Below are 27,185 nucleotides of genomic sequence, written 5' to 3' on the forward strand. Positions count from 1 at the left end.
GGACCTCCAGTACGAATTAAGTTCTTAACCCGAGGTACCACTGTACTGTAAACTTGATGCTGGAACATTGCAAATGAATCGTTGGCAGCAGTTTGCTTCTCAGATCTGCTCCGAAAAGGGTAAATTTGGATCAAATAGAGTGAGAAAAAATACAGACTTGCATTTTGGTGGCAATGACGTCATGTAGATGCTGCAGCAAATTGCATGCCTGAGAAGCACCATAATAAAAGCACCCTGTTTCTATTTCTGTGGCCCTCTTGTTCTACACCCTCCCTGCACATGGCAGGGGACTTTGCTCTAAGCAAGACTGGGCTGTATGGTAAATAACAATGCTTGCTAATGAATATATAAGTATATAAATGCAGTAAGTAAAGGGTTGAGGGAGACATGAATTGAACAAGGCACTTCCTAGTGACTTGACTGTCAGGAATTGAAAAACAGGGTGGGGGGTGTGCCTGAACCATGAGGGATTGATGAGGGAGCCATGAGTAAGTATCCACAGGAAGGAAGTGTGTGTGCAAGAGTGTAGTCAGTTGCAACACAACTGACTGTGCACAAAGATCTCTTGAATCTGCCCGCAGGGACTGCATTCACAGCCTGGATCCTGGCCTGTGGTCCTGGCCCACCAGGACTCTCTCTCTCTCTCTCTCTCTCTCTCTCTCTCTCTCTCTCTGTGTGTGTGTGTGTGTGACCCTGCACTTTGCAGCTACATTTTGTTGCCCTCTATTCAGTCTGCGACTTGGAACAGGGCAGCACGCAGCTGTAACACTGCTCCTCTGAGGATGCCAACTGGTTTCTGCCAAGACTTATTTGAAAACATTAGTAGAGAGGGTTTGCCTTTTCCTGGCTGCACAGGAAACATTACTGGGACCGGGGGGCGATGAGGGGGAGCCTCTTGAGAAGGCTAAATGCCAACTGCTGAGGTATAAGTGTGTGTGTGTGTGTGTGTGTGTGTGTGTGTGTGTGGTTTCAATGCATAGCCCACCATATGCTAAACAAAAGGAAGGTAATAAGGTTACGGTCATTGCCATGTACAGCACACTCCTACAATTCTCAAGCTCATATCTCTCATGGAAAACAACGCATCTGAGGGAGTACCTTTCCCCTAGTCTTCCTTTGTATTTGGGACACTCTCTCGAGCTCTACCCCAGCCTTCGCCAACCTGGTCCCCTCCAGATGTTGTTGAACTACAACTCCCAACAGCCTCAACTAGCACAGCCATGCTGTCTGCAGCTGATGGGAACTGTAGCTCAACAACATCTGCAGAGCACCAGGTTGGTGAAGGATGTTCTGCCCTGAGATTCTTCCATAGCGCCAGTTCTTTCTCTGTGCTTTTGGAGACCCCTTGCTTCAAGTCTTCCACTCCCCACCTCTGGTTTGTGGTCATAGAAAAAGGCAATGTCTTCTACGAAGAGGTTGCCCCCTCCCCCCCCCCGCACACATGGGGTGGGGGTGGGGCTATTGGTTTGCTTGTTTGTTTTTCTCTTGTTTTTGTTTTGCACTTGTTTTGTTCTTGTTCTTGTATTTTTGTGTTGTACTTTTATGTTGTGAACCTCCCTGAGACCTGCAGATGAAGGGTGGTATACAAATTTAATTAATAATAATAATAATAATAATAATAATAATAATGTAACTGAAATAAGGCAGTTTGTTGCCACGTGGTATACTACTGGGCTACCTTTTGGTTCTTCTCTAAGACTCTTGTATCATCCGGGGGTTTGCCTTAGCAGAACAATATTTGCAGTTCGCTTCTCCCAGCTCCAAGCAACCTTTAAACAGATTTTTCCTCTCTGTGGTGGCTACCATACTGTGGTGACCTAATCTCACATCTGGTCTATGACATCTGTATCATCTGCCTTGGTGGCCTTCCCTCTGCAGTCAGCTCAGGAAGCTAAACTAATATTTCTTATTCTTCAACTGTCGTCATGTTATGTCTTTCCTTGAATCCTTACACTTGCTGCCAGTCAACTTCAGGAGTCCAGTCCCCCAGGGTGACGGTGCCAAATGTGGGTTGCACCCGGACTTCCGGCTGCGGACGCCATTATGGGTGGTCGTGGGATGCTTCGGCTGCGAAGCACCCAGTTCATTCCGGGGGTTAGGAGCCCTGCAGCCGCATAGCGGGGCTCCGGTTGGGGAGCGGGAAGAGCGTCCCGCTCCCTGGGCTCCCCGGCTGTGCCCGTTGTGGCTCCGAACCCTTCCCCCGCACCCCCTGTAAAGGGGGAGTGGGGGTGAAGGGACGACGGAGCCGGGCTTTAGGGGACATGCCCCAACCGGGATGGAATTGCGGCGGCTAAGCCTGTGATGAGCGTCTAAGTTCTACCTGTCATTAAGGAGCTGATAAGAACCCAGAGGCTGTGAGTAATTGATTGACTCTTTTTACAGGTGGGTAGCCGTGTTGGTCTGCCATAGTCAAAACAAAATCGAAAATTCTTTCTAGTAGCACCTTAGAGACCAACTGAGTTTGTTCCTGGTATGAGCTTTCGTGTGCATGCACACTTGGTATCTGAAGAAGTGTGCATGCACACGAAAGCTCATACCAGGAACAAACTCAGTTGGTCTCTAAGGTGCTACTAGAAAGAATTTTCGATTTTGTTTTGATTGACTCTTTGTTTTCCTGGAATGCTCTGGGGGAAAGAAGAAAGGCAGCCCGCCTCCCTCCCTTCGGCTGGTGAAAGAAATTAACTCTTTAAGTGACTGCTGCCACAACAATCAATAGAAAGTATTTGGAATTTGAAAACTGAGTCTGTTGAGATCTCCCTTCGGGGGTTAACTGGGGGAAAAATATCTCCGCTTGAAGTCTTGGTCTTTATACTCCTGCTTCGGAGAAATGGCGGCGACTTGGTGTGTCGTAGGAAAAATTTGAAACAAAGGAAGGAAGAGACAGGAACTGAAATCTGACACTCACCCTCTCTCTTAAAATGCTGGACTTCGCGCTCACACTGGCATCGACCTCATATTTAAAGGATGAGGAAAAGCTCACTATTTTGCAGATGGAACTGCTTGATCGGAAACTACAAGTCTTGAGTGGAATTATTCATAAAAAAGATCTACTTTCCACAGAGGAGGCTTTTCAAAAGTTCTACACAATGGAATCATGCCTTGGCAAAGAGCTGGGAGGGGCGTTTGAAAGATGGTCTGAGATGGCTGGGCAAATCCGGGAAAAGCAACTGGAAATGGGAAAACTTACAATATCCAGACCCCGAGGTGGCAGCTCGGGGGCAAGGGACATGGAATTAGAATTTTTACAAGAAGAAGAAGCAAAAGAAACGGAGGAGCCCAGAATGCAGATGAGAAACGCCCTGAGGCTCGATGCTGGGTTTGCTGTGGATGATGCCTGGAACTGTGGACACTCAGAGGAAGGCAATTGGAGATTTGGCGCTGGAGAAAGACAGGAAAAAACAATGGACAGAGGGGGAGTGGGTTGAAGAATTAAATGTATAATCTAAATGGTCTGCCATGGTATCCGAAGTCGGAGTGTGAAGTCTGTTAATGATAAGTTTATTTTAAATAAGTAAGGAGATATTGAATTTTAAGTTAAAAGCAGCATGATAAAGGACAGAAGAAATAAGTTTAGCTATAAGAATATTTGGTTACGATTTAAGGTATAATGCAAAGATTGAGATAAGTATGTTTTCTTTTTTTTTTAAGTAAAGTTAAATTTTTTACAGAGAAAAGTTGTTAAGGAAATAGTATATTGAATTAAACCGAAGGTGAAAAGGCGGGGGAAGTCAAGCGTCAAGATTCAGAACTAGAAATTTTTTTTCTTTGTAAGGTTACAAATAAGAAGAAGAATCCTGACTTTATGTGTATTTGTATTTGTTTTTGTATTTGTAGGTGTGGGGTTGGGTTTGTGTTATATTATGAAAATGTTAATAAATTCTGTTTAAAAAAAAAAAAAATGTGGGTTGCACCCAGGGCTTTTTTCAGCTGGAACTGAACTCCGGCACCTCTCAGGTGGGCGCCATTGCCTTTATAAGAAAACAAGGGAGGCACCTCTTTTTCTAGAAAAATAGCACTGGTTGCACCACATCCCTTCCTCTGCCCTCTCCTCTCTTTCTTTTTAGAGCATTTCTACAGAGATTTTCACTTTGATTCTGCTTACCTTCAGATATGTTGTACACCTTTGCAGTGATAAACTATAGAATGAGAGAAAGGAAGATACTGAACGAAGGGGAAATGGTAGTACTTTAAAGCTCAGTAACATTTATGTTTCAAATCTTAATAGACATGTAAGAGAAAAATATTCTAGTCCTCGCATGTATTTTTTTAAAATCCCTCTCTCTGTCCCTGAGAAAAATTGTCTCCAGTGCTTTCTTTTCTAGAAAAATAGGTGCCACTACTCACCATTAAGTTAAGTTACAGAAAGTGTCACGCTTTTTAACAGCAACAAAAAAGAGGTGCTGGTACTGCGTACCCTTGAGTACCCCCTGGGGGAACTGCTTGTCTCCATGCTAAAGCCCTTTGGCACTACTGAGACATTGCTTCTCTTTAATCAGAGGGAAATGAAATTAGAACAGAGGCTGCTTCCAGACAACCTGCTTATTGAGTGTTCATCCCGATCTGTTTATACGGAGTTGGTGAAGAGGTAAGATGACACTGGTGCTTATTGAGCATCCATTCCGATATATTTCCTCATCATTTTCCATATTGTAAGAAGTCTGTTTTTTGTTTTGGAGGAGGAAACATTTTTTTGTGCATGCAAGATTTCTGAATCAACTTTAATATGTTTGTATTGTGCTCTTAAATTTTGTGTGGCTGCATGTCTGCTCAGAGTGCCTTTTGGCAAGCAGATGGGAGTATAAATGGCTGAAATCACCCACCCCCTTCATTTGCCATTCAACTCTCCCCTCACTGTTGTCAATTATTGAAAATTGTTCTTTATCCAAGGCATGTAGGCTGTAAAAGCCCTCGGGGTTGGGATGGATGTGACCTCTCTGTTCCATGCAGCACCTAATGTATCCATGACTGGTAATCATTTTGAGCACTGGGATTTGGAGAGCTTTATATGTTAAGTGGGGGGGGGGGCATCCAATACATTTTGTTGGCTGAGGCAGAAAAATCCTGAAATGGCAGCAAATACTCTTTCTTCTATTTACTGGTAATAGGGGACCTGGTCCACCCTGCACAAACTCTGTCAATGATTAGGAGCAGCACAAGAGCTCTCCTGTTTAATTTCAATGAGGTTTTACTGAGATAATAGAATCACAGAATTGTAGAGTTTGCAAGGACGACAAGGGTCATCCCCCTGCAATTCAGGAAACATTTGCCCAACATGGGGCTCAAACCCACAACTCTGAGATTAAGAGTCTCATGATCTACTGACTAAGCTACCCCAGCCATTGAATAGTGTGCCCCATGGGTCAGATTTGTCTTGTCTCCCACCGCACCACTCTTAATTCCACCTGCTTGCATTAAAGCAGGAGGTGAGAATAGAAGATCTTTTCCATTGGCTCTGCTGTTAACATTTGCTCCTTTCCTACCAGAGATATCTCCATCAGAAACCACTCAGGCTGCTGCTTAGAGAAGCATTACCTAGCATCATATAAACCAGAGGTGACTGGCTTGCATCTTCTACTCCATGGGTAGGCAAACTAAGGCCCGGGGGCCAGATCCGGCCCAATCGCCTTCTCAATCCTGCCCGCGGACGGTCCAGGAATCAGCATGCTTTTACATGAGTAGAATGTGTGCTTTTATTTAAAATGCATCTCTGGGTTATTTGTGGGGCCTGCCTGGTGTTTTTACATGAGTAGAATGCGTGCTTTTATTTAAAATGCATCTCTGGGTTATTTGTGGGGGCCTGCCTGGTGTTTATACATGAGTAGAATGTGTGCTTTTATTTAAAATGCATCTCTGGGTTATTTGTGGGGGCCTGCCTGGTGTTTATACATGAGTAGAATGCGTGCTTTTATTTAAAATGCATCTCTGGGTTATTTGTGGGGCATGCCTGGTGTTTTTACATGAGTAGAATGCGTGCTTTTATTTAAAATGCATCTCTGGGTTATTTGTGGGGCATAGGAATTCGTTCATTTTAAAAAAAATCCCAAAATATAGTCTAGCCCCACACAAGGTCTGAGGGACAGTGAACCGGCCCCCTACTGAAAAAGTTTGCTGACCCCGTAAATCTACTCTTTTGTGTATGTGTGTGCTTAAAACGTCTTAGAATTCTTGTGGTTCACCAATGTGCTGTAAATGTACGAAGCAAAAATATACACCTTTTGAAGATGAGAGGCAAAGTGCATACAGATAAAAGTTGTTTCCATATTTGTGCGGCTTGTAAAGATCCACTGTTCCTGTGTGCATGTTTGGCAAGTTAGCTTCCACACATTCCCAGCCCTGTTTGCTACCAGTACCCAGGCACAGTGATTTCCCCCCCACCCTCCAAGTACATATAAGCACCGTATGCCTATTCTGTACCGGTATGGCAGGTGCACCTCCAGACAGATGAATGGTGGGCAAGTCATCCATGCTTAGGGTCACCATTGCAAAAAAAAAGAGGGTGCAAATTTGCATATGGTCATTTAGAAATATTTAGAAATGATAAATACATCTGGAAAGGATTGCTGTCATTGAAACAGAAACACATCTCACCATGGTAGAGAAGATGCCATGCAACTGATATGCCTGCTCCCTCTGCTGACCAGGTGGTGCGAACTGTTGATGGGAAGTATCAAGGCTCCCTTTCTATTGCTCCTTATCTTTTCAACCAGACTTGGGACAGGACAGCCCTCCCAAGGGAGGACACCTTCAAAGAGAGGCCTGTCCTCTGGCAGCCCTTCAGAATGGAGGACTGTCTTCTGTAAAGCAGCACACACAAGACACCCTGTCCGCATTTCCCATTGCATATAGTTTCCTATAGCAAGCCAAATCAGCACTGTTTATAGCTATAGAAGTTTATAGACACCCGGTCCTTAAAAAAAAGGAGAGTTCCTTTGCCTAAGGTTGTGGCGTCCTGTAATTCCCTGGGGCTGAGAATAGCAGGACTGTAATTTAGCAGTTATTTTCGCCTGCCTCCTGGCCTATAGTGGTCAGAAAGAGACACATCCCTTGCCCCCCCACCCCCACCCCCCACGAGGGTTTCTTTGGACTGTGCTGCATGGGCAGGAAAACGATGGGAGCCTGCCATAGATTTAGTTGGCGCTCTCTCTCTCTCTCTCTCCCCACACCCCACTCCCTACCAATTCCCCCAGGTCTTTAGATGTGGAAAATTATAGCAAGTCATCATGGGTTTCCAGATGGCAATGCCTGCCGAGAGGTGAGATCATTGTGACTGGCTTGTACAGGTCCCGCGCCCGCTCTCTTACTGTAAGGAAGTAGGACTCATGCGAGGAGATGTCATGCAGTAAGTGTGCTTGCCTGCTTTTCATTTCTACTTGGACATGGGGACTGCTATATGTATATGTTTTAAGCCCGGATTGGTGGACTATTTCTATTGGGCAGCCAATGTGGCACTCTCCAGATGTTGCTGTACTCCAACTCCCATCAGCCCCTCCTTGCAGGGCCAGTGGTCAGGGATGATGGGAACTGTAGTCCAACAGCATTTGCCCCACCCCCGTGAGCTGATTATGTTTCTTTTTCGTTCTGTTTTGTTTGCAACAAAAAAGGACAAAAAGATATTTTCCCATTTTTTATGTCAAGATCTTAATTCTTCCCAGCCCAGGGTCCTAGATTTCACCAGGTGGAGCCTCCCTACCGTATTATTACTCTGTGTCGTGGACACGTCTGTGTGAATGCTGCAAGGGAGATTTTGTCCCAGTCCCTGGATTCTTGTATAGTAAGAGAAAGCATGGTTTGCTCAGGGCTGCGATTCCCAGTTAGGGCCTCTGTCTGTCTCACGATGCTTCCTTTCTGACTGCTGAAGGGTCAGGAGCCAACAGTGGAGACCTGGCCAAAGGTACGCCTGGAAACTGCAAATCCTGAACCAACCGGCGTCTGAAATTAGCAGAAAGTCTGAGCAAGGAGCTGTTACCTTTGGAGAGGAGGTTGTGCTAACATACACTGCTCTGCTGATAGATCCATTTTTTCCTTGGACACTTGCCTTTCTGCAGAGTGTGCTTTTATTTTCTCCACCTCACTTAAAAAAAAATACTGTTTGAAGAGGCAAAGGTTTACAACATTACTACAGGTTCCAGAGACAGGGAATTTTCTGTACAGAAGGCAGGGCAATGCATGCCAGAGGCTCAAAGTTTCCTGGATGTCATACTCTCAAAGCTGGAAGCTCTTTTTCCTAAACCTAAACGTATGCCGAATTTGGGTTGCAAGATTGCTCAGTGCTTAAAGGGACTCTTCTCTTTGCCTGGGCTGTGGTGCCCTCACCCTTTTCTCCTAATCCTAAATCTAAACCTTGTCTCCCACAGAGAGCGCAGGTTAGCAGATTTAAGGCACCTACAGCTTCAATCAAGGATGGGGAACTAGATGGTCCTCTTGCACACAGGCCTCAGCAGACGTTTTGAGATTTTAGAGGACAGTGTAACAGAATGCTGGTGCACCTGCCCACTCTAAGAAAACCTTCAAATCAGAGCAATATCCTCAGCTTCAAGACTGGACAGAGATATGTGGCTATGTGCACTTCTTGTTTCTAGCAGCCTTCACCAACCTGGCACTGTTTCCCATCAGCTGAAGTCCAAAAGATCTGGAGGGCACCAAGTTAGTGAAATGTGGTTTCCCATATTAAATATTGCTACTACCAATATTTGGTGCCCCTAAATTATACCTTCAGTTTTTCTTAGAACTGAAAACTCTTATTCTAGAAACAAAACGCCAATTGTCTCTTTTTTTTAGTTTCTGGCTCAAACTCCTGTCTATGCCAGGAAGGTAGATTATCCAAACTCTCAGCAGGTTTGGGACTGAGGCTACCACAAAGCAGGCTGCTTCAGGCAGCAGGATTTAGGAGGCTGTCTGAATGGTGTAGCAAGACATTTGAAAGCAGGAATTTGAACTTTAGGCTGGCAGGGTCTGGCTTGTTTGTTTTTTTTTCCTGAGGCCCAAGGCCCAACAAATGGAGCAGAGGACAAAATTTCCCTATGGAAAAATGTGCTGGGTATTAAGAATTAAAGAAAATAGTACCTCTGAGCACATATGCAGGCCAGGAATTTGTGATCAGTACCAGAACCAAACTCACATCCTTCCACATCAAGTTCCACTCCTTTCCAACCAAACATTCCTTTTCAATAATCTTTCTTTTTCGTGGGGCGGGGGTTCTTTTTAATTGATATTGTTAGAAAATTGGAAGACAGAAATACCTGTCAATCACCCGGAGTTCTGCCAGTAGATCCCAATCTACAGTATGTTCTTGCCAACCCCAATTTAAAATGTTGGCTCTAGAATAGAGGAGGGTGCCATTTGGGTTCTGCTTGGGCAGCAAAAAGTCTTGGACAAGCACAGCTTCGATATTTTGCAGCACAGAATGGTTTGGCTGATCCATTCTTACAGCTTCTATGGAGTCAAGAGGTCTTTTGCCAAACTAGAATTTAAGAACAAGCTGAAGGAAGTCTATAAAACAGTATTGTTCCCTGATACACCCCAACTAAATGTCAGCACAGCCTGAAAAATTATTTAATAGCTTTGCCAACAAATTCCCTTTGAGGAAAGCTTATACCCTCTTTTAGTTAACATAATCTGTTGTTTTAGATGGAAGATTTACCAACAGAATAACAGAATTGTAGAGTTGGAAAGGACCCTGAGTTTTATCTACCACAACTCCCTACAATGCAGGAATCTCAGCAGAGAATCAGTAGGGCTGCAATTGCAGAACAGGATAAATCAAATAGGTATCCACAGAATTATTTCATTGTCCTATGTGTGAGGATTATGAAAAGATTCTTTCCCAAAGTGCTGGAGGAGTGAGAGTTTGGGTCCAATTTGCAGAAAATTGATTTTCTGTTCTCAAATAGAAACAGAAAATTGATTTTTCTGTTTTCAAGAGATTTTCAACAAAGTGGCTAATTTTGTGTCAGCCTTGATAAAACCAAAGGGAACATTTAACGGCTACACCTCTATCCTTGTTTATACTTTGGATAATATATTTTGGTTTGTGCAGTTATGGATCTGTTCAATTTTATCTTGCCTGCTTTATTTAAGTATGATTTCTGTCAATTTTGTTATGGACTACAGCTGAACAAACACCTTTCTAAATACAAAATATCACAGGAAACTGAGCAGCTTCCAAATTTAATGGATATGACTCAGAATACAGGGATTGGAGGCATGTGAAAACAGAGCTGATCTGAATGTGCTTTGGGAAACATATTTGGCTTGAACCTGGGGATGGGGAACATCTTCTGTTCTGCCCTGTATTCATCGCATGCAGCACATTTCCGTTCTGCTACGGTTTGTCTTCCACCAAAAACTATGTTGTTTGACTTACTGTCTGCTGTGCCAAAATAACTTAACTTATGCAATTTACATAATTAATTGCATAAGTCACATTGTCATCACATTATTCTATCCCATTCATTTCAATGCAAAGAAAATGCAACACAAATGGGGAAGAAAACATATTCAGTTATTTATCATTTTCAGACTGAAGGCAACAAGAGCAGTGAATCCCAATTGTATTCGCTGGATTGATTTAGGTTCTGGACATGGGAGAAATAAGTGAACGTTGGCAATTTCCACTCCCTTTTCTGTTCTTTTCAGAATTATCCCGCATCCCTACTGCCGGACAACTCTTAACTGGCCAAAATGCTCATTCTAATTACATATTGGTGGTATCCAGACACTCTCATCCTCTCTCATTTGTGCAAAGAAGGCATGCAGGGAGGGTGAAGGTCTTGCAAGGGCAGTACAAACGAGTCCTGCCCTGTACTGCCACTGTGTCAGGAGGGAACCGTGCACCCGTCTGCAAATTTAGCGCACAGAAGCATACCTTTGATCCTTTTATAAGAACCCTTCTGTTGACACTCATCACGAGCCCCACCTAACCTGCTCACTGAAGCCACTAAGGAGGGCTTTCCTGCATGCCCCAACTTGATCCTCCTCCTCCTCAGTGTTCTCAGACAACAGGGAGGACGTCACATGCTTGAATGCTCCTCCACAAGTCAATCACTGTACGTGGAAAGTTAACACTGCCACTTCCCGTTCGCATACATGTCTAGTGCAAATTATTTCTGTTATGTATTGAATTTCTCACCCTGGGCCACTAGGGGTGTGTGTATATAGTTCATTCTGCTGCAGTTTTCACTCAGGTCTGCACATGCAAATGAGGGATTGAAAGTGACGTTCAGGGATTGGGTAACTACAGAAAGTTGTTACTGTTGCTTGTAGCTGAATTCTATATAAGCAGGCTGCTGAGCCCTTCAGCACACTTCTGTTCCAGCCTGAGAATAAACAAGAGCTGCTTGAAAATCACTGTGTTGTCTGCTGTGTCCACCCACTACTTAACAATTTCCCCTTTATAACTCAGAGCTTTAAATAGTAGGCCAGCCACCTCATTTTTACTTGTATTGGCATTGGCATATTAAAAGCAAGCAGGCATGCCAGATAAATTGTACACAGAATGACAAAGAAGATGTGGGTGGTGCTACCCTCAAAAGTGACATCAAATGTCATATTTCAAAGGTTACGTGTACATGCATGAGATGGCTTGGGCTGCTTTTGGGAAAACTGTCACAACTCTCAAAGTAATGTATCTTTGGAAATGCTATACACCAGAGGTGGAGAATTTGTGTGGTCTTCCAGTTGTTGTTGGACTACAACTTCCACCATCTTTGACAGTTAGCCATGCTGATTGAGACTGATGGGAGTTGGGAGTCTAACAACATCTAGAGGGCCACAATTTCCCCATCCCCACAATATACAACTAAAGTGACCACATTCAAACATCACAACAAACTAGAGTCAAGCCACTGTCATCAACCTGTCCACCATTACTAATTTTTTCATCATGGTTACCGTATATTGCGGCGTATAAGACGACTGGGCGTATAAGACGACCCCCAACTTTTCTAGTTAACATATAGAGTTTGAGATATATTCAACCACAGATTTTCCACCCGGCGTATAAGACGACCCCTGACTTTTGAGAAGATTTTCCTGGATTAAAAAGTAGTCTTATACGCCAGAATATACTGTAATTGAAACAATGACCCCTTTTTAAAATATTTTGAAGAAAATCCAAGATTTCCCTGGAACACTATTTGAAAATTATTGTTGAAAATTATGATGGCCCACTTTTTCTTGGATCAGCAGAATCTGCCGAGGGGGTGAGCTTGTGTGCTAAAGACTCCCTTCCCCCACTGGTAGGCTTACTAGGTCGCTATTGGTTTCATTCTTCCAGGGTTTGTGGCTGGTCAGGTACTAGGGCTTGACAGGACTGACCTGCCCCTGCCATTCCTCTCTGCCTCTGGCTGCAGTAAGAAGAAAAATGGCACAAGCAGCATGTTCTAGCAGAGGGCGAGGTCCTTAGATCTTTTGCAGGCCCAGCAAAAAATTGTGAAGGCTCTCCTGATGAACAGGGTGAAGCCTGAAACCTCGTGGCACAAATGTCACCTCCTGCCCCTTAGAAACTCACGCACACACTCAGCCTTTCGCTCCTCCACGCTTGGGATGAACAACTAGTCATAGGAAGTTACAGGTAGGTAGCCGTGTTGGTCTGCCATAGTCAAAACAAAATAAAATAAAAAATTCCTTCCAGTAGCACCTTAGAGACCAACTAAGTTTGTTCTTGGTATGAGCTTTCGTGTGCATGCACACTTCTTCAGATACATGCACACGAAAGCTCATACCAAGAACAAACTTAGTTGGTCTCTAAGGTGCTACTGGAAGGAATTTTTTTAATTTTATTTTGTTTAGTCATAGGAAGGTTTTATTTGTAAGCTGGTTATTGTTTTGTTTTGCTATTCAGAGCTGTTTTTGTTTGTTTAAAATCCATGGTATTTTGTTCTTTGCATTTATTAAAAGGCTACCTCAATCTCTGCCGAGCCATGCACAGAATTCCAGGGGTCCTGACCCTCAACCTGGGTGCGTGCTCCTTTTGAAAATTAAAGATGCGGCGGAGGCTGTTGTAGCTTTAAGAAATATGATTTGTTCACATATTTACACCTGAATTTAGATGGAGGGAATCCAGATCTTACAGCATGATCATCTCAAGAGGGGCTTGTTCCCCACAGCATTGGAGCACAGGGCATCTCTCCCAGCCTGCCTTCAGCCAGCCTGCCAAGATGGTTCTGCCATTTGTTCTCAGCTCCTCCAAGGCTCCTGCCAAAGGCCCCCCAACTCTTCCTGTGACAATTCACCCCGTTATCCTGGCAACCTTCTGAATCCCCTGTCTCTGTTCACATCTCAGGGCAGGGGACAGTTCTCTTGCATTGCCAATGGCCCTCAATGTACTGGTTCTCAACGGCCAGAGCTTGCCAGGTCGTCTTCCTTAGGCTAGCCAAGGAATCCCTCTGCAGCTGGTATTTTCCCTTCATTTCTCAGATAATCAAAATCCTACCATTCATTAATTTCTAAGGTTTAGGAGGGCCCCCCAAGACCTATAACAATTTTATCGTACACCATCTTGAGCACTGTGGCGGGAAGGTAAACAGCGTTTCCACGCGCTCTATCACTCGTCACGGTGTTCCATGCGCCAAAAGCAGTTTATTCATGCTGGTCACATGACCCAGTAAAGCTGCCTGCGGACAGACAATGGCTCCCTCGGCCTGAAAAGCAGAGATGAGTGCCACACCCCATAGTTGAATTCAACTGGACTTAACCACCCAGGGGTCCTTTACCTTTACCTTTAGTTGAATGGCATGTTAGAAAAAGAAAACTTTAAAAGCCATGCTTTTTATTTGTACACATAAGGATCTGAACCATCTTAAGTTTGTGCACATACAGACACCATGAGCCCACAATGTGTGGAGTGGCCATTAGATACCGATGAACCTTTAATCCCTTCCAGTTATGAATCTACAGTAAGCAGTGGAGGTGGGGGGATTATATTTGAGTTGCCTGCCTTGGGAATTAAAATGTCTTGGCCCATCCCTATGCTCAGTTTATTTTTATTATTAATTTGTATCCTGCTTCTCCAAAATTGTTGGAGGTGACTTTTGTAGAAGTTATAACTTTAGAACAGGGGTCAGCAAGGTTTACCTCGCCTGGGCCGGTTCACTCCAGTGGAGATCCCTCCGTGGGCCTCATAGTGTCTGCACAGATGCAATTTCCGGAGTCTGAGACTTAAGACTCAAACTGGTTATGCTGAAGAGTGCCCCTCAGGATGTAGGGACTCAACATAATAGTATTTTGCACACCTGGAAGTTCCTTTCCTTCTTTTACCTGGAAGGACCCACTATTCTTCTATGCCAGGCTTCCTCAACCTTGGCCCTCCAGATGTTTTGAGACTACAATTCCCATCATCCCTGACTACTGGTCCTGCTAGCTGGGGGTCATGGGAGTTGTAGGCCAAAAACATCTGGAGGGCCGAGGCTGAGGGAGCCTGTGTGTGTTCTCAACAGTAGTCTGCTGCCATGCAGCTCAGGTACGCTTCCCACCCCCATTTTATCTTCATGCTGCGATAGGTGGCTTGATTTTTATTTCTTTTAAGTCATGCTACTGTTGTGGGCACAGGAGCAAGGCATGGGGGGAAAGGTGGCCACGCACTCAGCACAGCAGATTGTCTCTCTTGGAGCAGCCCAGAATTTGAATTATGGCCTTTCCTTGTAAGAAAAGAGCTGCTTCCAGTAAAAGCTGCTCTCCGCACAGGCCACAGCCAACAATTACAGGAGGCTGGCGTCTCTGCCGAAGCGCTTCACATCCCTTCCAAATCCACAGCCCCCTCAGAGCCCACAATAGAAGCCTTTATATCCCAAGATCCGAGTGTTTGCGATTACAGGCGGGGTCACACCCAGTTCTCCGTTCCAGTTTTGGAGCAGACGCCAGGATGGTGGAAAACTCTCCCTCCCTGGCATCTGGGTCCGCTCATGCAGCACTAGGCAGAGACAAAACACAAGCAGGACTGACCAGTGGAGTTTGGGTGTGTGTGTGTGTAAGAGAGAGAGAGAGAGAGAAGTTACTAGGTGAGGGAGTAGCAGGGCTGGCCCAGATGCCTTGATGCCTGCGGCAGAAAATCCCAATGCCATCATCTCTCTTCCATTCATTAACGGGATTCGTCAGGAAGTTCTCCTATGCAAGCCTGACTGAAATGGGGAGTGTCATGAGAGCATTATTTAGTTATTTGTACAGAGTAAGAAAACCTGTGCAGATATACTCAACTTGCATAATTTACATGAATCAAAGATTTCAGCTACAATTTGAGTCCACCAGTAAACAAACACAAACATTCTGAATATGCTTGTCATTATTATTGTTAAGCATTTACTTGACGCTTAAAAATTGCAGAGCAACCTACAATCTTTGCCTTGGCATGTTGTTACAACAGACCCATGAAGTAGAAATTAATCAATATTCTTGTTTTACAGATAAGCAATTTAGTTTTAGAGAAAGTTACTTATTTGCTGGGCATCAGAGGTTGTGAAGGGAGTTGAGCAATGGCCTTAGAACTCGACTGAATGAATTGGTCTTCTTCTATTTAACCTACAAGGGGCTCACTTTGAACCATACAACTATGATATCCTGTGGCTTCACTCTTGTGCACCAAATATGGTTCCTCCTAAGAAGGGACCCCAAATCCTGCTCTGAGCCACTGTGGCCTTTCTCTGCTAGGGTTGCAAAATTTGCCCCAGTCCCTTTTGCAATCTGAAGTGTTAACTTTTAAGCCCATTAAGATTTTATTGGCATACATATAACATGGTGCTTTTTTTTGTTTGCAAGTTAAGCTGCTGTTAAAGGCAGAGGAGCAGCCAAAATGTTGGATGCCTTTATCCAAGCTAATACTCCCATCCGTCATCTCAGGTCTTTGCTGTAACATGGATGTGTCTGCAGTCGAGACCACTGGCAGTAATTTGTGAAGTACATGTCTGTGACTTTCTCAGAGTGCTACAAGCACTTTGCTGAGGATGCTGGCAAACAATTACTCATTTTTTAGTCTTAGTCAGTTTTAGTCTTGGTTCGGAAAGACAAACTCAAGCTGTGTACTGTTAGCACTCAACTGCTGTACAGTATTAGCAACACCAAAGTGACCTTCCCAGGACACAAGCCTGGGCAGGGCGTATGGGGAGTTAGGGGAGGGGATAGCACCTCTGGTGGAGAACAGGTCATGCTCCTTCTGGGGTAGTTTGTCCACCTTTAGTCCCCACTCTGTACTCAGCTCTCACCTGTGGTGCCTAGAAGCTGTCAGCATGTGACAGTGGCCACAATCCCAGCTAAACCAGGTGAGAGTAGCCAATGAGTCAGGGACTTTCCCTGCATACGAAGACAGGCTCTGGCAGACTGAGTCCACAAGACCAATAGTGGGTCAAGAAGGCAGTTTCTATGCTGTGTACACACTATACAATTAAAGTGCATTTGAAGCAGGGTTCCCCCCCCCCCCGAAAACTGATTAACGTTTGCTCCAATTCTGCAGTAAACAGTGGGTTTTCCCAGGGGCAAGTGGAAGTATGGGTGGGGCCTTGCTTCTACAAAGGTGATGGGATGCTGTCCTCCACAGTGGGGGGGGGGGAGTGAGAGGGCCATTGCCCTGGGCACAGTTTTCATCAAGACACCCTGCCCCTTCATGAGCAGTTGCATCCTCGGCTCCCTCCAGCTGGAGGGAAGGTGAGAAGGACGCAGCAGGCATGCCCCCTGGCCTGTGAGCCCAGCTCTGCTTTTCCGAGGGGCGCTGCTTGCAGGGAGGGCATCGTGGGCTGTTGCGTCCTTCTCACGGTGCCCTCCTTGCGAGCCCAGCACCCCTTCCAAAAGCAGCGCTGCAAAGCAACAAGGCTCATGGGGCACCCTGAGCATGCCTCGCTTTGCAGCAGTGGGCAGGGGTCGCTCCTGCGGCGCAACCTGCCCCCAGTGCACCCTGAGCAGGGGACACTCCACTGCTGGTCTTCCGTTGCATTTGAGGCAACAGGTTGGCTTAGAGTGCAGAGGACTGGCCATGCGGCATGCACAACTCTGCCTTCCAACAGAGGGGAATGGGTGGGGTGGAACAGCCAGGGGGTTGCCACAGCTACTCTGCCACCTGCTGCTTGAAATGACCTCCTCCATCTGGCTTTTGAGGTTGTGCAATTCACACACCCACAGAGGCCTGGCTAGATTCCAGGCCTGAGCACCTTTTGGAAGAGTTAGAAGCACTTCCTGCATTTTGAGGCTGGTTTGGGGGGGATCAGGGGCTTATGCTGACAGGTGAAGAGAGACTTTTGCAGGCATTTTAATGTGATTATTATATTTTATTCCGTCTTGTTGGGAGGTATGCTTTTGTTACTCACCTCAAACACCCAGGATGTGGTAAATAAGCTTTAAACCCAAACAAACTTCTAAAAAGACCGAATCCAGTTGGGACTGAAGCCAGGCTGCCTCTAATGCCCTCCAGCAACCTAATAATCCTAGAAATGTAGAACTTTGTTCCAGGGCCAGGGCTTTTTTTCAGCCGGAACACATCAGAACTGTGTTCCAGCCCCTCTCCCCACACCACGCCTCTGGCTCACAATAAGATTTTCCCTGGAGCGCAAAGAGGACATCCTCTATGGGTACTGGAGAGGGTCTTCTCGTGAGCCAGAGGTGCAACAGTGCTTTAATGAGGCTCTTCCCAAGCTAACAGCTGATGCGCGGGGGGGGGGGAGCTTCCCCTGCCTCTGCTCTGTAAGATGCCCTGTCGTTCTGGCTTGTGCAAGTGAGCAGAAGGGACAGGGTAGCTTGCAGTGCAGACGCACAGGGGGAAAGCTTCTATGCGCTTTAGCTGTGCTGTTCACAGAGCAGCCCTCCTTCTAACAGAAATTAGGGCTCACCTGCCCCAATCTGTTTTCAGAGCCAGAATTTTCAGCCCTGCGACTTATTTATTATTTTATTTATGGAATACATTTACATCTTTTCTCCAAGGAGCACCAAGGCAGCATACATGGGTCTCCCTCCCTCCCATTTTATCCTCACAACCACCTGTGAAGATTAGGCTGAGGCAGTGACTAGTCCAAGGTCACCCAGGGAGCAGTAGGGGTTCCTATGTTCAAAAAGACTGATCTTGCGATTTATTGTGCAAGACCACCCAATCAGCTATCACAGTGCCACGTGAATTTGTCAGTATGTGATTGCATACTACCCAAAAATAGTGAGTCTGGAAGAGCCCTAGGTTCCCCAGTCCTTATCTGACCAATGCAGCTACTACATCACACTGCTCCAAGATGGGGCAGGAGGTTGTGGTTTCATGACATCACATGCTCTAACCAATCAGGGCAGCCCCCAGTTGGCTCATGCTGCAAGCATGCGCGCTTGGTTTTCCCAGAACTCAGTCCTGGAGAGGAGAAAGTACATGTGATACACTGTGTTTTGATGTGCTTCCACAGCACCCCCATTGTTCATCATATTTATATCATACTGTATTTGTATACACTCTGGAATGACAGTGGGGCAGTGTTATCAGAGGAATTAGGTTCTGGGCAGGATGTAGCCTGGGCACCTCTGTTTTTAACCACTGGCTACAAGTAACCAGAAGTGAAGGGAAGGCACTCTACACATGCTCAGAGGCCCACTGTGCTTTTTTCCCTATATCACCTATCCCTGTTAGCCACAAAACTTGCCAGTTCTACCATCCACAACACTCTGCAACTCTTAATTTATCTACCTTTTTGCAGTGTTGCTTTTCTGCTCCCCAGTTTTTCTTCCCCAATCTGCCCAGTGTTTATTTTGGCCTTCAAATTTCCTAAGTGCTACCATTCAGCAGTTAAGGGTTTGAAGCAGCTGCATTCGTCTAGAAACTCCTTGCAAGAACTCGGCTGGTCTGTGAATTAGCTAACAAACAATACGGGCTACATGTTGAGACTATACATTTTACACCCATAAAATCGAAGTGAGACCAAATAAGATATGAAACTTCTTTTCAGCCTTGATGACTGTCAATATAAAATTCTCCACATTTTTGCTTGCTTTACTTCTGACCTTAAAAGTAATGTGGATGAATGTTAAAAAAAAAAAAAGTGCCGTGAAGAAATGTGAATTAAGTTTCTCAGGCTAAAGGCCCATCTAGTCCAGCCGTCTGTTCTCACAGTGGCTGTCCAGAGGCTTACGGGGAGTCGGCAAGCAGGACCCCAGCGAAAGCACACTCCCATCCTGCGGTTTCAAGCAACTGGTACGCAGAACCGTATCATCTCTGACCATGGAGGCACAGCATAACTTTCGTGGCTAGATTTAGATTTCTTGCCACAAAAAATAGTATTGAGCCAGCCCTGATTGTGCTCCTATCCTGGCGCTTTTACAGTTACCCGAAATGTACCGGTAAGTGCACAGCTCCACACAGCTCCCTCTGTGTTACAGCATTCTCCCATGCACTGGGATCCAGCAAGATTTTGCTGTTTATGAAACAAACGTAGAAGATCAGGCTTTCAGTCATCTGTACTCCTTCAGCTCACCAAACTGCACTTCCCTTTACCAAAGGGAGGCATAAAAACTCCAGTCCTTACATTTGTCTCTAGACCGCAAGTAATTTGGCTTCTGTCCGAACATTTTATATTTTTAACAGCAATGCCAATGAGAGGACATTGTGCAACATAAGCCTGCAATCAAGCAACCCTCTAGATCCCAAGAGCAGTTCTGAGTGATTCTGTCTACAATAGAGTCCTAAATATTCCAGCTTTCAATATTTTTAAAAGTAGGTTGTGATGGATAAAAGCTATCAAAGAAAGCCCAAGTCAAGTTTTCTATTTCAGATCTCCTAAATCAAATTTCTTTTATAGGGGGAGGAATCTAATTAATCAGAGTGAGGATAAATGTTTCATGATCATATAAATCTCAGATTTAAGAGTCAATAGCCACGTTTTCACATAAAACTAAGCCAAACTATGACCTAGGGCTTGTCCACACTTCTGCTTGTCCTGCTCTTTACTGCTTGAAGTTTGCTCGATTCTGCAGTAAAGATCAGGTTTTCTTGGGGCAATGACAAATGGAAAACCTATTGGACCCATGCCCAGAAAGCACAGGACAAGTGGGAAGCCACCCAGAGCTGTGCTTTCTAGGCACCGGACAAGCAAAGAGTGGGGGAGCCCTTAAAGGAATGTACTGGGGGAACATAGCAGCTAAGTATGTCATCGGAGCCTCAGATCATGGTTAAGCTCTCTCTTCGTTAACCACCACCTATAAAAGGTAAAGGTAAAGGACCCCTGACAGTTAAGTCCAGTCACGAACGACTCTGGGGTTGCGGCGCTCATCTCGCTATACTGGCCAAGGGAGCCAACATTTGTCCGCAGACACTTTTTCCAGGTCATGTGACCAGCATGACAAAGCCGCTTCTGGCGAAACCAGAGCAGCACACGGAAACACTGGTTACCTTCCCACCGGAGCGGTATCTATTTATCTACTTGTACTTTGACGTGCTTTCAAACTGCTAGGTTGGCAGGAGCTGGGACCAAGCAACAGGAGCTCACTCCGTCGCGGGGATTCAAACCGCCAACCTTCCGATTGGCAAGCCCTAGGCTCAGTGGTTTAGACCACAGCGCCACCCACGTCCCTAACCGCCATCTATAGCCAAGGCTTATTCTTGGCTGCAAACAATGCTTTACGAACCTTGGCTTAGCTGCAAGCTCCCTGATGAGAACCAGCATGTTTGAACACTTCCAGTAAACCATAGTTGGCCTTAACTGTGCTACATGAACCTGGTCACTGTGATGTAGCACAATGGGGAGCGACTGTAGGGCACATGTTTTGCATGTAGAAGTTGCTGGATTCATTCCTGGTATCTCCAGTTTTAAAATGAACAGGAGATACTTCTACAGAGCTCTGACCATTTTTCACTTTACTATTTCACATTTTAACTTTTGGGCAATTTGTGCACACATTTGAGAAGATGCCATTATATGCACTTTGAGCTATAGCAGTTCACCTTCCTAATCCACTACAAAGGAAGTGAGTACACTGCAATAAATAACAATGACTAAATAGCAGTCTTGCACAACAAATCTGCTTCCTGCTCCTATAACTACAATGGAAAGTAGTTTGATGGTGACACCGCATAACCTCCAATATTGTGAAAAATCAGTATAACTGCTCAATATTGGGAGGCGGGATCCAGTTTTGTTTGCCTTTTAAAAAGAAACTACCTAATTTGCATTTCTTGAAATGATAGGTGAATCAAACGTAATTAGCCTTCAAAATTTGCACTTGTCCAAATTCGGAGATGCAAATCTCCAACAGAAACACATGATGTATATTAGGAGAAGGTGTGCATAAAAATGCATATATTCATGAAAATAACATACAAAAATCATTATATTAGGGGGGATTACTTGAAATAATGTGTTTTATTAGTCACAACTGCATACAGATATGTGTTTTTTTAGGAAATGGTCACACTGAAATGCTGACAATCCCCCACCCAAAAGAATGCAATTTCAGTGGAAATATGGGGAACCAAATTCAATATAAGCAAATGAGAGAAAGTTGACACTGACCAACTCACCCATTCCTACCTAGTGCTGTACAGCACCCTCTATAATGCAGCTGGCATTCAAGGCAGGCAATGCTGAAGTTAATGGAATAGTAGTCTGACCTGAGGCTTGCCCACCTTTAAGCATTACTTAGCTTTTCCCACATTCAAATTAGACCAAAGTTGTCCACACCCTCGCATATTAGAATTTGTATATTTGAATTTGTATAGCCTTTCCCCGTTCATGCCAGTGGGCATTCCCTTTTGTGTTTGTCCCTGGCTTCTAATTAGATTCTATTGTGCCAATTAAGTACCAACAGGGCATGTACATAGAGAGCTACAGATGTGCCCTGTTGTTGTTGTTGTTGTTGTTGTTTCTTTTTTAAAAAAAATCCCCACCCAAGAAGTAGGCAAAAACACACAGCTGTGAATTTCCTTGTGCAGTTTTCTGGTTGTGTACAATTCTGACGGATCAAAATAAAATTACAGTATTCCTCCATTCAATAGCACCCCTGAAATAGTTACAAGCACAGCCAAAAAAGAAATGAAAGCATTGAGGAAGGTGTGGGCGTGGAAAGGGGAATAACAGAAAGTGACAACTGAGCCTTTCACCCCAAAAGACTGGAAAGAAATAATCTGCAACCCTAAGTGACATGCTTTGGAGTCTGTTTTTGCCCAATTTATTGGATTATCCCCGTATCAGGTAAACCCTAATGTTCAGGTGGGAAGCACGAGATTGGTGTTGTTTGAGAGTAACATCATGTGGACTACACAAACATCTGCAAACACACAATAAACTCCCCTGTGGGCAGTCCTCTGAATCTATGTTTCAGAGAGCCATGTGGCTCCCAGGAAGCTTATCAGGGATTCCTCAATGATAACACCAATAAGAGTTACAGGTAGGTAGCTGTGTTGGTCTGCCATAGTCAAAACAAAATTTAAAAAAAAGAGTGACAGCCTGAGTGACAGCTTGCCTACTGCATCTTCCAATTTTGAGGTGGGAAGATTTTGGTTCAAATTTTGCCTTTGCCACTGTTGCTCAGATTTAGTCCACCCACAATATCAACCTACCATACAGGATTGTTGTAAATGTTACAATACAATGTACGTGCTTTGAACATCCTAAACCACAGTACAAATGGTTAGTGTTAGTTAGTAACAGATTTTAGAAGCCCTAGAAATAAAACATGATTATATAATCATATACACAAACACACATGTGGAAGTAGGACGCCTTTATTGGACAGATGTTCTGTCCTCTCTCGTGTTTCCTGGTTCCATGTGGTATATTTGATTAAGTATGAACCCGGGGAGCCAGTGCAATCAAGGGAGCTCAGATTCACAACAGACAAAAGACCCATCAAAGTGCAGTGGACTGTGGAGTTCATACAGGTATTCTGCCTCTCTGGGGGCAGATTGAGAGTTGTGATGCTAATGAAACCAGCCATCAAGGCACTGTCCCTGCTTTTAGGTGCAGTCACGTACCAACAAATTTGGGTTGCACAATTACAGTTGATTGGGAGGTCTCATTCAACAAGCCTACTTCCCCAAAAGATCAAACATTTTGCAATATGAAAAGTGACAGGAAAATGCTGGGAAGTGTGGGGTAACATTTCATGTTACTTTCCCACAACAAATCAAAATCGATGCTAATTAAAAAGCAATGTTGTCTAATCTCCCTGCAGACAAATCAGGATGCAGCTCAATCAGCAGGTTGTCTGAACCTTTGTGATATATCTGCATCACTAGTTGGTGTTGGTAGAACCCAGACACAGCTTTCGCCAGCAGCGTGCCATATGTCTAATGGAGGGTTAAGAAGCATTTGAGCTCAGCTCAGAGATGGGATGGTGAGGAGAGGTTGTGCCTTGATGCCATGTTCCGTGGCTGGTCTTGGGCATCTGTGGCTATGTGGAGCCAAGCTGCTGATTCTGTGGCAGGCAGTGCGCCATGCCTGCCAGCTCAGCAGCTAGCGTGCCAAGAAATCTGCACGCTCCACAGGCAGGGGCTGGCACAAGGAGGTAGAGTTGATGAGCATGTGTGGGTTTTTCTCCCAGCCCTCCCTGCCCTAGCCTGCTGGACCTCCTCTCTCAGATATGAAGTTAGGAACCAATGCTGCCTCTCATTTACATTGACTACTTAACCCTTTCCATTGCCCCCGCCATGCCTTGCAAAATTCTGACCTCCAGTGCCATTTTCCTTCACTTGATGATAGCCACCAACTCTCTCATAATACCGTTTAGTTGAATGCCTCTCCCTATATAGTATAAGCCTTTGATAACCCAGCTTCCTCCTCTTTTTTGCATTTAGCATCTTCTCTTTTGCAGGACTCTTTGAAAGGATCAAGGAGGCTTTGCTTAAACTAGCTGGTTTTTGTGGTTTCCTATCCCCCCTTGGGGCCTCCCCATGTAATTGCTTCCAAGGGTGGGATTGGATGCTCCTGGAGACGTTGCAGGATTTGCTGTCCCGGTTTGCAAACATTTATGCTGGCTTTGAATGAAAAGCTCTTCCAGTCTGCTATGCTCATGTTTCATTCTCACTTTGGACAAACAAGCCAACCAAGTGCCTTATGACATCCATAACTAACAGCTTTGCTCAGATGAAAATAAGATAAAATAATGCAATGCTGGCTTGCTGGGCCACAGGCACAGATTTCAGTGGGCACCAGATCCAATCTAATGAGGAACTTGAGGGTCTTTGAGGTTAGCAGACTGAATAGAGGGGTGGGAATTGGGGAGGGGCTGTACATGCCGCAGGATTCCATCTCTAGCTAGGGGAGAGAGGTGGATTCCCCATAGTAAACAACAAGGGAAATAGGAGAATGAAAAGCTTCTAAAAGAGGAGGTAGCGTCTAGCAGTATGGGATGGGAAAACGAGGCACAGTACTGGGACAAAGGACAATGCAAAAAAACTGATAAGCGGTAGGTTCAGAATGGGCAGAACAAAAAGTACTTTTCTGCACAACCTCTGATTAACTTAAGGAATTTGCTCCCATGAAGTGAGGTGGTGATGGCTCAGACAGTTTTACAAAGGGGATTAAACAAATGCATGATGTAGGGTACTAGTGGCAATGAGCCACAAGAGATGAGTGAAACCTCCACATCCAGAGGCAACATACCTCTGAATATGAGATATGGACTTCATGTGGGATTTGGCTGACCACAAGATGCTAGATTAGATTAAGATTACCAGACGTCCCCGTTTCCCGGGGACAGTCCCCGGATTTACAAACCAGTCCCCATACAAAATCCATTGAAGTTGAAAAGTGTCTCCGGATTCATTGAAAAAAATCTGGTAACCTTGGATTAGATCCACCCGATCTGAGCCAGCAGGGCTCTGTTTATGACGATCTTTTGTGATACCAGGGTGGTGCTGAGGATGCAGGAGTCAATGAGGAGGGCTGTGTGTGTGCCACAATTCCACGGAGCAGAGGGATGGGGGATTGGTGGCATTGAGCTTCCTAAGAATCTTGACCTTCACTTCTCCTTTTTTAAATCCCAGTATTTTTAAATTTGTGGTGGGCAGGAGTTAGACGTGCACCAAGCCATCCGTTAGGAACATGCACACAATAAACATTTTCCTCTCTTCCCACTAACAGGTTCAAGTTTCCTTGGGCACATGCGACATGCAACAAATTAACTAGGTGAATGCAGTCCACCAGCACCCCTGCTACAATTCCCATACTGCCAAATGCTGTGACCAAGGGCATTGCCCATTATCACCCAGTTCGCACATTTACATTTGTCCTCCTGGCAAAGAGGTACCAAGGGACCCTAAGGAATATTCACAGGACTGGCACAGTTGTTGGCAAAAAAATCCAAACACACACAAAAATACAGCCCTCCTTTATTACCTCCAAGGACCCTTCCGACTCTGTAACATTGCCCAACCCACTATTGTGTTCTTGCACCACCAGTGTTCCCTTCAATGGGGCTTTGTGCAAGACAACTCTCCAGGGGATTGGGCCCTGCATCTTGGATCTCATTCCACCAGCCTGAATGACGGGGAAATACACTGTGTGAGGTCGTCCCCCCCCCCATGCCTCATGGTGGCAGGACCCCCTCCGCATATCGAGCAAAGAGAAGATCCTGCCGAGGGAACCACCCCTTCAAAGGAGTTTGGAGACCCTGGTAATGGTGCAAGAATAACAGGAGGCTTCAATGGACTGTTATGGCTGAGGTCAGAACGTGGCCCCAACATTTCGCTACCAAGGAGAAGAAAGTCAGCAGCTACAGCCTGGGAACCCTGAAGATTGTTCGAGGGAGCGAGAGCGAAAACCAATAAATCCTGTCTTGTTCTTGCAGGGTTAGGCAGCTGCCAAGCAGATGAAAGTTAACAAATGGAAACCTGAGAACTACAGGGTTTAAGAGCAAGCTGTTAACAGCCCAATTCTCATCAGCTTGTGAGGAAGGGGAGCAGAATGGAGGGAAGTGGCAGCGACAGGCAGCAGATAAGGATTCCACTGTAGATAGGTAGGCAGGCAGATACACACAAACACACTACAGTGGAAATCATATCTATATTAGTTAGAGGCTTGGGGCAGAGGGAGGGTGCCAAGCAGACTTCTCCCATGGTTGAACTCCTGGGTTCTGTTCCCCATCACTAGAAAGAAACTAGTACAGTATAAGGTTTTAGGGCTTTAGGGAGTGGTAAATGAAGTAATAGTAAATAGGGTAAGGGTAGATTCAGAAGGCAACATTCCTAGGGGAGAATGGGATTCCATGAGTTAAGTTCCAATGGTTAGAGCAAGGGAGCCCTGGAAGTTAAGCTTTAGTGAGAGCAAGGGAGTCTAGAGCACAAGTTCAGGGCTTTCATTCCCCTGACTGCAATCCCTGTGTGGTCCATTCATTAACCCAACCACCACGGGGACAGTCCGTGTGAAAAAACTTTGCCAGACGCCCTGGGGATGCGGGGAGCGGGATGCAGAATGAAAAGAAAAGGTACCTTTGGGTCAGAATTTGGTCCTGGGTGTCACAACCTGGGGCAGACTTTCTTCTTTAGCCAAATGCCTGCTTCCTTCTGCCTTTAAATCCCCTTCTTCTTCTTCTTTTCCTTTCCCCTGACTCTGTGGGTTTTTCTTTTTCTTCTTTGCTGCGGGCGGGAGCTGCGTGTGTCAAGCCCTTCTCACGGGGCTGGAGGGAATGGAGAGGAGTTGACTTCCCTTGTAGGCAAGCTGGTTTCAATGAGGTACAGCGCTCTCTCTACGCACACAAACACTCCCTCCCCAAAAAATGACTTCAGGGGCTGAACCGTCATGTGGTTTCCATCAACCACCTGCCAAAAGGGTGTGTGGGGGGGAATTAAAAGAGAGAGAAAACCACCCAGCCTCAAGGATGGAAGTTTTCAGTCCCCCCCCCCTTGCCCAAAATGGCAGGCTTTCTTGTCGGTTCTTATTTTCAAAGTAGCCACATGAGTGAGTGGGCCAGGAGGGTGGTGAGGAAACAGAACTGGCACCCCCCCTAAATAATAATAATAATAATAATAATAATAATGGGGGCAGGGTAGGATTTGGTCACCAAACTCTTGACTCTGTGGCGCCAGAGAGGATGGGCTTTTGTGTTGGTTTAAGGCCGTGCAAAATATTTGTCTTCCCCTGAGTGGAAGAAACTGACCAGCGATAAAGATGAAAGGGAGGAAGCCATTTTGTTGGTAAGGAACTGGGCATGTGCTGTTTTAGGCCTCTGAACAAACAATGGGCAGAAGGGAACAGGCGGTAAGACAAAGGGACAGAGAAACAAGATTGTGAGAGGAGGGGATA

The 27,185-nt window shown here is 45.2% G+C and overlaps 1 protein-coding gene across 1 annotated transcript in view; it reads right to left on the reverse strand.

Annotated features, from left to right (window-relative positions):
• The window catches only part of BGN (biglycan), a 39,117-nt gene extending 12,619 nt beyond the window's left edge, over positions 1-26,498 (reverse strand). The window contains exon 1 of the mRNA XM_033173008.1: positions 26,372-26,498. The gene's annotated coding sequence lies outside the window, so the exon portion shown is untranslated. The remainder of the gene's footprint in view (positions 1-26,371) is intronic.
• Between the last annotated feature and the right edge of the window lie 687 nt (positions 26,499-27,185).

The sequence above is a fragment of the Lacerta agilis genome, chromosome 16 (assembly GCF_009819535.1).
Source record: "Lacerta agilis isolate rLacAgi1 chromosome 16, rLacAgi1.pri, whole genome shotgun sequence".
Lineage (NCBI taxonomy): Eukaryota > Metazoa > Chordata > Lepidosauria > Squamata > Lacertidae > Lacerta > Lacerta agilis.